We start from the raw sequence: 10,177 nt of genomic DNA on the forward strand, positions 1-10,177 counted from the left end.
CTGCTGACAGAGGCAGATGCCTGGAATGCTTCATACAGCAATCGGGTGCCCGGGCTATAAACTCAAGTACTTCCTTTAATGAGCACTTTCTTTCCCAGTCAGAAACTCGCAGGGCATCTCCAGAATCTCCCAAGAATGCATCACTGAGTTTCCGATAAAAGACTCCAGAAATACACTGCTCCTGTCATTACAGTCATTAGGAATAAACAATTCACCCTACTACATTAAAATATGCAGAAATGAAGGATTAGATTGTATCCTAGGAAATAACACTTGTTAAAAGAAAAACCACTTAAAAGTAGTTGGGTAGAGATGATATATTTGTTAGCCTAATAAATATTTTAAGATGCAAGCTTTTGGGATGGTTAAGGTCCCTTGCTTAAGCAAGGCCATAGTATGGGAAAACGTCTCTTGTGATACCACTGCCATTATGGTCTAATCTGATGCAATATGTGATTTACTTTGTGCCCCCTCTCTAAACATGGCAGCTCCTTAGGACTGCAGGACTATTGCAACGGAGCTGCTGAAAAGAAAAAAAAAAATCAGATCCATTTACAAATAAGAGCCGAGCTTCAGGCAGCACTAAACAGGGAAGGAGGGAATCCCAGATATTGTGGAGTAGTGACACCTATTGGCTGTGCATCTGTAGGGAGTGAGCATCGATGGGGTCTCCAGTGGAGGGTTCTCACAGGCATAGACTAAGTGGAGGGAGGAGGGAAGTGAATAAAGAAAACATCTCAGGCAGCTGCAAACGAAACCTAGTACAGTAGCCCCAGTAGGAGCCAATTCCACCTGAGCAGGAAGCTACCAAGCAAAATATAACTTAAAGAATATATTAATCAGCTCTTCAATGAAGGAAGGAAACCAAATGAATTCCCTTTGCACTGAAATTCTACAAAAAAGTCACCCCGAGTTGCTGACCTTGCAACAGTTGTGCTGCTCCATCTCGCTAAACCGGAAAATCAGAGCCCTGCTGTATAGATTACTGGAACAGTTTTAAGTAGCAAAATCAGGAAAGGGTTCCTTCATTTAATTCAGCAGCATAACAGGGCTGGGAAGTGAGCCAGAGAAGGGGGGGAACGTATATTAGATTAGATTATGCACATTATAATTTATGTTTCCCTTGAAAGGTATGACACTTCCGGTTTAATTTTTAGATTTCCTAAATTTAACCAGGGATTAATGTTCATGGACTATTTTTGTGTAAGCTGGGAAGAGACAGTCTGTCATGCAGACTTTAGCTCTGATAGTGGGTACTTTGTTACATATATGCTAAATTGAAAACTGCTACAGATGTGAGAGAGAAGACAGGATTACAACATGTTTGTGCTGTCTGTAATGCTTAGAGGGGATCTGTAAAATGCAGGTGTGGCTATACGTCATTCTCTCCCTAGCCAAACAAGGGTTGTCCTTGCCAACAAAGTCTGCACTATAGCGCAATCTTGCAAGCTGGAAAAAGAAAAATTAAAGGAGTAGAACCAATCAGAGATGTGATGCAGGCTTGGTCTGAGAGCTTATTGCAAGCACCAAGTGGTGATGGCAATTCTGAGCAACTAACGCAAATCTGTGTAATAACGGATGATGTAATCGATCAAACTGACAAACTGAAGAGAACAAATCACCAGGATTGGATGGTACCCATCCCGAGTCCTAAAAAAAACTCTGAAATTAAACTGCAAACCTGTTACTAGGAATCTGTAACCTATCATTTAAAACAGCCAAAATACCTGAAGACTGGAAGGTGACCAATGTAATGCTGATTTTTAAAAAGGGCTCCGGCGTGATTCATGAAACTATAGACTGGTGAGCCTGACATTGGTGCTGAGCAAAATGGTAGAAACCATTCCTAAAAACAAAATTACTGACCATGTAGGTAGACATGGCTTAATGGGGGAAGAGTCAACATGGTTTTGACAAAGGAAAGTCTTGCCTTACAAATCTATGGATTTTTTTTTTAAACTGTATATAAAGATGTAGATAAAGATAAACCAGCTGATATGGTGTATTAGTGGAGTACCACAAGGATAGATACTGGGATCTGTGCTGTTTAACATATTCATAAATGATCTTGAAAACGGGAATGAGTGAGGTAATCAGATCTGCAGAAGACACAAAATTATTTAAAGTTCTTAAAACAGCTGCAGACTGCAAGGAACTGCAGAAGGACCTTGCAAGACTAAGGCCTAGATTTTCTAAGGCCACAGACCTTAGAAAATCCGGCAGTAATGGGGGCGGGCCTGCGAAAGCCGGCAGCGATCGCACCTCCGCGGTGCAATCGCTGCCGGTTTTCGCACCCAATAGCGCCATCGTAAAAGGTGGTGCTATTGGGCGCGAAACTGGCGGCAAAAAGGGTCCTTACCTTTTCGCTGTCAGCGGTGTCTTCGCCGCATCCACCCCAGTGCCGCCCTGACTCCTCCCCTTCCAGTGCGGACGCCACCCAGAACCTGCCCCGATCTAGGTATCGCATGCGAAAAGTCCCTTTTCGCATGCGATCCCTTTTGAAAATGACCCCCTAAGACTGGGCAACTGAATGGCAGATTAAATTTTATGTGGATAAGTGCAAAGTGATGCACATAAGGAAAAATAATCCCTACAGATACACAATGATGAGTTCCATATTAAAAGTCATTAACCAGGGAAAGGATCTTTGAGTTCTTATGGACAAAACATTGAAATCCTCAGCTCAGAGTGGTCAAAAAGGCAAAATGAATGTAAGAAATATGAAAAGAAATGGAGAATAACACAGAAAATGCCATATTGCGACCAACTTAAGAGTACAGTGTGCAGCTCTGATTGCACCATCTCACAGATGGGCCCTGTGTTATGGAACTCATTGACAGCGGAAATTTAAAAATAAACTTCTTTCCTTAGGTTTAGGAAATTGATTAAAGCCTTTCTTTTTAATCAAGCTTATGAAACTAATTAGACTCTGTAGTTTAGATAATATAGCAGAAAGCAGATAAAAAAGGTATATATAGGCTGGATTGAATATGATGTACTGAGTAACCCAGGTGTCAAAGCAGTTATTTTGTCATTATAGATTTTATGATTTTCTGTTTTAGAGTATTTTCTGTTTTGTTTGATTTTGAATTTATTTTTATTGTAAACCACTTAAGAAATTTGATAAGTGGTATAAAAGTATTTTAAATAAATAAGACATAGCGGAACTAGAAAAGGTGCAGAGGGGATGGAACAGCTTCTCTATGAGGCGCAATGTAGGCTAGGGCTAATCAACATGGAAGAGAGACATCTGACAGGGGACATGATAGAAGTTTATAAAATCATGAGTGGGTGGAATGGATAAATTAAGGATGATTAGCCAGGTAGACTAGGGAAAGCCATCACTATCTCTGAGAGTGAGCAACAAATATTTGAGATCTGACAGCTACCTGTGAAATGGACTGGTCAGAGACACAATACTGGGCTGAATGGATCCTGAACTGATCCAACATACATTATGTTCAGCACATGGAAGTCCTGAGCACTCACTCACACCTTGGGTTGGCAGAGCTGAAGAGGCAGCACCATTATTCCGCAATGGCCAGCAGTAACAGCATGGCTCTATGTCAGTAGTATGCACTTCCAGCCCTCGAGGGCCATAAACAGAATGAGTTTTCAGGATATCCCTAATAATTATGCATGAAATATATTTGTATGCACACTGTCTCCACTGTATGCAAATCTCCCATGCATATTCATTAGGCATATCCTGAAAACCCAACCTGTTGGCAGCTCTTAAGGGCTGGGAGTGAATAACATTGTTTTATACAGACAGCAAAAACCTGGAATAAGAGCAGTTTCAGCCTGAATCCCTGGATAGATCCCCCAAAGTTCAGACAACTATCCAAGCGAATCAGAAGAGAATTTCCCAGGAAGACACAGATCTTCCAATATTATGTTATGAAGTCCAAGCTGTTGGGGTGGTCTAACATGTGCACACACTATTTCTGTTGTCACCTCTGTCTAGAAAGCAGGTGCATGACTCAGTCAGCGCAGGAGTCAGATCATCTGAAAGCACTGGAGCAGTACTACAGCTGTAACACACATTCTTAGGACAAGAATCCTGGAGTGGAAATCAGCAGGGAATGATGTGCTCCTACACACTCACCAAGACACCTCGTGCAAAGAATCCTTGTCTCTCACTACATCATTACAGATCTAAACTGAATCACGGACTGAACAGAAAGGAAAATGTCATAATTCTGTGAACTCCCTGCATTCCACCATCTCACTCTGTAATCCAGGAAACCTGCCAGGATGCCCAAAGTGCTTCATTCACAGATGAACACATCAGAAACGGTTTCCTGCTAATTCTGTTACTGAAGGCAATGTGAAACACCACACTCTAATGCTGGTAGGCATCCCCTTATCGACACACATGGAACACTTTCACCTTCAAGAATATATAATATTTTTCCCTCACAACATTCAAAGAAATTTAAGCTTGATAATTCTTTTTTTTTTTTTTTTCAATTTAAAATTTTATTAAACTTATGGTACATATACAAAATGTAACCAAACAACAATACCAGGAATAAAACCAAGAGTATAACATTCACAAGTCAAATATGTTCCAAAACATTCGGTGGAGTATACTTAAGAGCAGTCATGAACAAATCAAAGGCCACCATATGTACCTTCAAAACCATATCCCAAACCCCTCCCCTCCCCCCCCTTTCCCAATCCAGGTTACTCCGTGAAACACAGTGCTCTAAATGACGTCCATCTGGGCACCAATAAACCTTACTAATATATAATCGATCCCTGTGTCCATGTGTCATCTATGAACCCTAACACCACCTGCCCAAATCACAGAGAAGCATTCGTATGGATGTGTGAATGTACCCAAAAATATAATGAACTAGGTATGCATCCCCTACAAACTTGAGTTCTGAGCTTGTAGCCATTGCATCAGTGGCCTCCATACCATCTGAAAGGATTTCATTTTTAAGCTTGATAATTCTTGGCTCTACTTTTTTCCTTCTTTCCTGTGCTGTAACATCAAAGGTGAAACAAACTGAAGCATGACTGCACCATGGCTAGACACAAATACTGGCCTGGTCAATTTTCACCAGCCTTGATGTCACCCTTTGCACTTCCTTACATTCGGGCCAATACAGTAAAGTGCGCGCGATTCTGTATTTAAATGAGGCCCGGCGGTAAAAACAGGCAAAAGGAGGCGCTAGGGACACTAGCGCGTCCCTAGCGCCTCCTTTTGGCCCAGAGCGGCGGCTGTCAGCAGGTTTGACAGCCGACGCTCAATTTTGCTGGCGTCTGTTCTCGAGCCCGCTGACAGCCACGGGCTCGGAAACCGGACGCTGGCAAAATTGAGCGCCCGGTTTTCAACCCGACAGACGCAGGCCGACTTCAAATTTTTTTTTCTTCTTTTTTTTTTACCCTTCGGGTCCTCCGACTTAATATCACCATGATATTAAGTCAGAGGGTGCACAGAAAAGCAGTTTTTACTGCTTTTCTGTGCACTTTCCCGGTGCCCGAAGAAATCAGCGCCTGAAAGCAAAATGTGCGGCTTGGCTGCACATTTTGTTTTCTGAATCGCGCAGGAATACCTAATAGGGCCATTAACGTGCATTTGCATGTTGTGGGCGCTGTTAGGTTCGGGGGATTGGACGCGCGTTTTCGGCCCCTTACTAAATAAGGGGTAACACTAGCGCGTCAAAAACGTGCGTCCAATGGCGGGTTAATAGTGCACTCCGTCGGAGCGCACCGTACTGTATCAGACCGACTGTGCTATATTGTTCCCCCATACACTGGGAATGCCATCTGAAAAGCAATTTCTATTGGGTTCCAGAGCAGCAAGCAAGCACTGTCAGAAATCACGACCTCTGTTCATGCACACACATGGGACCAAAACACACCAGATCATATTGTCTGCTCTTGAGAAACAGAATGATTCAGCTAGGAACAAACATTAACAGAGGAACTTGCTTTGTCTTCTGTGTTCCCCACAGGAATTAAAAAGTAAACTTGATTAACAGAAAGCAGTCTGGGATTTTCTCAGAATTAACCAAAAGAAGCCTCCATGGAAAATTTTCAGGAAATCAGTTCTGTGTACTGGACATCACTTTGGACAGCATACAATAAGCTGTTCTCTTTCTTTTCGGGGTGGGATAGGGTGGGGGAGGAATGTTTGCACCGATAGCACCTCCATTCTCTTCCAGCTCAGTTGAAACCAGGGCTGGGATCCTGGTGCTATCAGCCTTCATTTGCAACTACCTAGGTGATTTCCCCCCTATTTTGAAGACCCTTCCTCCCACTGTGCTGGTCCACTGCAGGAGCCCATGCACCGTTTCGCTTGCTGGAACCCTCTATCATGGGCTCTAAATCCAGCCACCATGTGTCTCTCATTGATGATGACTTCCTACCTTCCCCACAGAAGCTTATGAACTCTGCTTTCACAGCACCCCCATCTGACGTGGTGTGTAGAAGACAAACAAAGCAGGGCCCCTCCTCATGGCAGTGTACAGTGCTGCCACCAAACTGGCCCCAATGAGCAGCTCTGCTTAGCAAATACAAACCTAAACACATCACAGTCTCTGAAACAAGCTTTCTATATAAATTCCACAAACTTTGTGATCTCTGAAAATAACCTGAAAGCAATAAAAATGTATTAATGAAAATATAAAAATTGTTTATAGTGCAAAAATAAGTTACAAGAGGCAAAAAAAAAAAATCAATTTAACAGCACCCTGCAGAGTATGATATCTTAAATTGCAAAGTTTACAAAAAAAAAAAACTTCCTGGAATTTCCTGCTCTTCGGAGTAGCTCTCTCAGCAAAAATGCACAAATAACTTCACACACACTGAATCTAATTGGTCGGAAGCGCACCAAGAATGACATCGTGACAAAGGCATGGATCTTACACAAAAGGGAACAAGGCAAACATAGAAGATGTACAGTCCACAATCCTGGGCCAGGGAGAAGAAGTGAACAAGTGGCAGAACATCACAGAAAAAAAAAAAAGGGAGAGAACCAACAAATATATAGTCAATAGCAGAGGAGCAGCCTAGCAGTTAGTGCAGCGAGAAGACAGGGTTCACATCCCACTGATGCTCCTTGTGACTTTGGGCAAGTCACTTCACTCTCCATTGCCTCATAAACACAGAATAGGAGAAATAGTAAATCAGATCCCAAGATTGTAAACCCTCTGCAGACAGGGAAATACCTACAGTACCTGAATGGAATCTGTTTTAAAGTGGTTGGCTAGTCACAAAAGACCAGACATAAATTTAAAAAAAATAAAGGAATGTCAAAACTGAATTCACTGCCTTATCCATATAAGAACTATAGATACAATGAACATCTAGTGATGTACAACAGAAATGGAAATATGTAAGAACAGTTGAGTCAATACATCAAAATATCCCACAGTAAGAAAATATAACAATTAACAAAAAGTTTGCTCCCCAATCTAAAAAAAACAGAGATCCTTATTTGCAGTGACAGGACATGACCTAGAGGCACCACAAGCCAAGAAGGGCAGCCAATGGATAACTTGCAAACAGCAGCAGTTACAACAATAACAAAAGTGATTTGACTGCACTGGGGTAACCTGCATGGAGTGGCAGTTACAACCCAACAACAGCGGAAAGCCTGCATCGAGCTTCTAAGAAGGCCTTGGGGTAACCTGCATGAAGTGACCATGGCTAAAACCCCAAATTCAATGAGCATAAAGACAACTGATATTTTGGCCAATGGCTTTGCTACTTTCATTGATCTAATGTCAGTATATAAAAATGTATAAATAAATAAAACTGTAGCCCAATGTAATAAGATATGAGTAAAAAAAATAAATATGCACTGAACTTCAGCACAAATTTCATTTACTCATAGACACAAAAAAAGAGCTAACCCCTGATGCAGTAAGCCAATTGCATCCTATTTATAAAAATCTAAGCAGGTTACAACAGGCATCAGGAGTTAAAAAGCATGTACACTAATCTGACAGTGTGTACACAAAGGCATGTTCAGCACACATAAAAACACACTTTAAACTTACACATCTCTGTGCAATGCAGAGCAATAGCTAACACCTTAACATGTGATTTGCATGGAGGAGCGCTAATCTGTGTACAAGCATTTATTGCATGCCAACTTTGCCAACCTCTTTGTTATATCAGCGGTGAAGATGTATGCTCAGCCCAGTGCACCTTATTACATCAGGTCTGGTAAGGCTTATTTAAAAACTTCCTAATAAGACATGGTAGGTGCCCTGAGTGGTGGATCTAGTGTTAAGTCTTCTTCTAAAAATAATAGAGAAAAGTTAACAAAGCTACTAGTGGAGGAGATTTTGGACATGTTTGGAGGGCAGTGGTTGGAAAAGGCTAAGCACTAAGATAAAGACCAAGATTTGGTGGGAAACGAGGGAAGTTGGTGTTGGATTCCATATGGGAATTTATCTGCTCATCTACCCTAGGTGGAAGAATCTCAACTGGGCAGGCAGGATGACCCAACCTGGTCTTTTTCTGCAATCATTCACTGTGTTACAGAGAACACCCTCAGGAAGTCTTCCCAGCCATCTTAAGAAGACAAAAATAGAAAAGCTACCCAAGTTACATTTTACTGATATTCCAAGACGCTCTTGCTTTAGACCAGCAGATACTCGGCCTCAGAGACGACTCAAAAGCAATTCTTTCTCCCAGAGCTAAGAGTGACCTTATCCCATCCTCTTTATTCAGATCACCAGCAATCCCTTAGGATAGCTCAGTCTGGGACTGACAGACCCTGTCACAACTTGGGCACGTATCCTCAGCAGGACTGGGTTGTGATACCTTTTAAAGAACTGAAAAGAAAGATGCTGGAGAAGATGAGCGTTAGCACAAATACCAGATTTATCTAAAGAAGGGATCTGCTGGAGGAGGCGCATTTGGCGCCTAGAACCGAGTAACCCACATTCACTAACAGGAAGAGAGTCAGGGCCCCCTGAGCACAATCATTTACAGAAGAGGAACTATTCCTAGGGCCACTCATAAGCTTGGTGAACTGCCATTTTGTCTCTGCCAACTTTACAGTCCTTTCTTTTCCCTGTCCCGCCGTACAAGTAATGGAGATGCTCAACCGATGGAGCAGCTCCTGGCCAGCGCAGTTTGGGAGTTTAAAGAGATCGGTTCGGGCCCCAGGGCACGGTTACACTGTGGCCACCTCTTACCTGGCGCTGAAACACTGTAGCCAAAGGCGCCGCGCGCTGGGCGGGAAGCTTGGTTCTGCCCTGCCAGGCTCAGACCTCCTGGATCCCACAGAGCATCGCGGCGGGCAGCGAGACGGGCTGATGGAGACAGAACGGGCCAGCGAGATGAGCCGCAGAGGGACAGAGCGGCGCAGGCTGGGCAGGGCCGGAACAGCCCAACGACTGGTCCTGACAGTTTTAAAGAAAGAACCTCCAAGATCCTGATGTGCTCTGCAGCCTGCCAGGCGCACGTGTCAGCATGGCGCAGACTGCCAGCACAGCAACAGCAGGCGCCTGTGCCAGGAAAGGATCAGAAAGCTGCTTGTGACGAATGTCGTGGGGCCCTGTACTTGTGCAGCTTGTCTGATGCCATCTATACTTGGAAGCAGCAGGGAATTGTTAGAAGGAACATACCTCATTTTACTGCACCTCAGAACACAGACCGAACCTTCACTCATACAGAACAAGGGACTATAAATTAAAAACATACATGCAAACAAAACCTTGAAATGGACAGCCCGAGAAACAAGACTGTGAGCTACGGCACACTGAAGAAAGAGAAATAGAAATTCATTTCCTCCTGTGCTGGACAAAATACAAATATATAATAAATACATTTTCCCAAAACTGGCATTCCAGTTACTGAAACCTCAATATAAAATGCTTGTTTGTATCTTAGTTCTCTAATTCTTTTTCTAATTGGCTTGGGCTTTGATGGTCTCTTTGATGGCCTTTCCCTAAGTCTTTTTTCAGGATGTTTTTTTCTGTGTCTTCTTCTCTTCCTCTCTTGTTTCTGACTATTTCTGAAGCCAGGGTTGCAGTCCAGCCACGATTTTCATAACTACCTGATCCTGTTTTAGACATTGCAGTTATCCTATTACATGGGAATTCAATTTGCCTCAGACCACCAAAAATATGTTTTGTATTTTAGAATTTTTTGGTGTTCATTAACCAAATTTCGTGCAGGAATCCAATCTTCATTATGAAAACAA

General features: G+C 42.7%; 1 protein-coding gene across 1 annotated transcript in view; it reads right to left on the bottom strand.

Moving 5' to 3' along the window:
- The window catches only part of LOC115100878 (septin-2A), a 119,069-nt gene extending 109,751 nt beyond the window's left edge, over positions 1–9,318 (bottom strand). The window contains exon 1 of the mRNA XM_029619900.1: positions 9,168–9,318. The gene's annotated coding sequence lies outside the window, so the exon portion shown is untranslated. The remainder of the gene's footprint in view (positions 1–9,167) is intronic.
- Between the last annotated feature and the right edge of the window lie 859 nt (positions 9,319–10,177).

This window comes from Rhinatrema bivittatum, chromosome 11 (genome assembly GCF_901001135.1).
Source record: "Rhinatrema bivittatum chromosome 11, aRhiBiv1.1, whole genome shotgun sequence".
NCBI lineage: Eukaryota > Metazoa > Chordata > Amphibia > Gymnophiona > Rhinatrematidae > Rhinatrema > Rhinatrema bivittatum.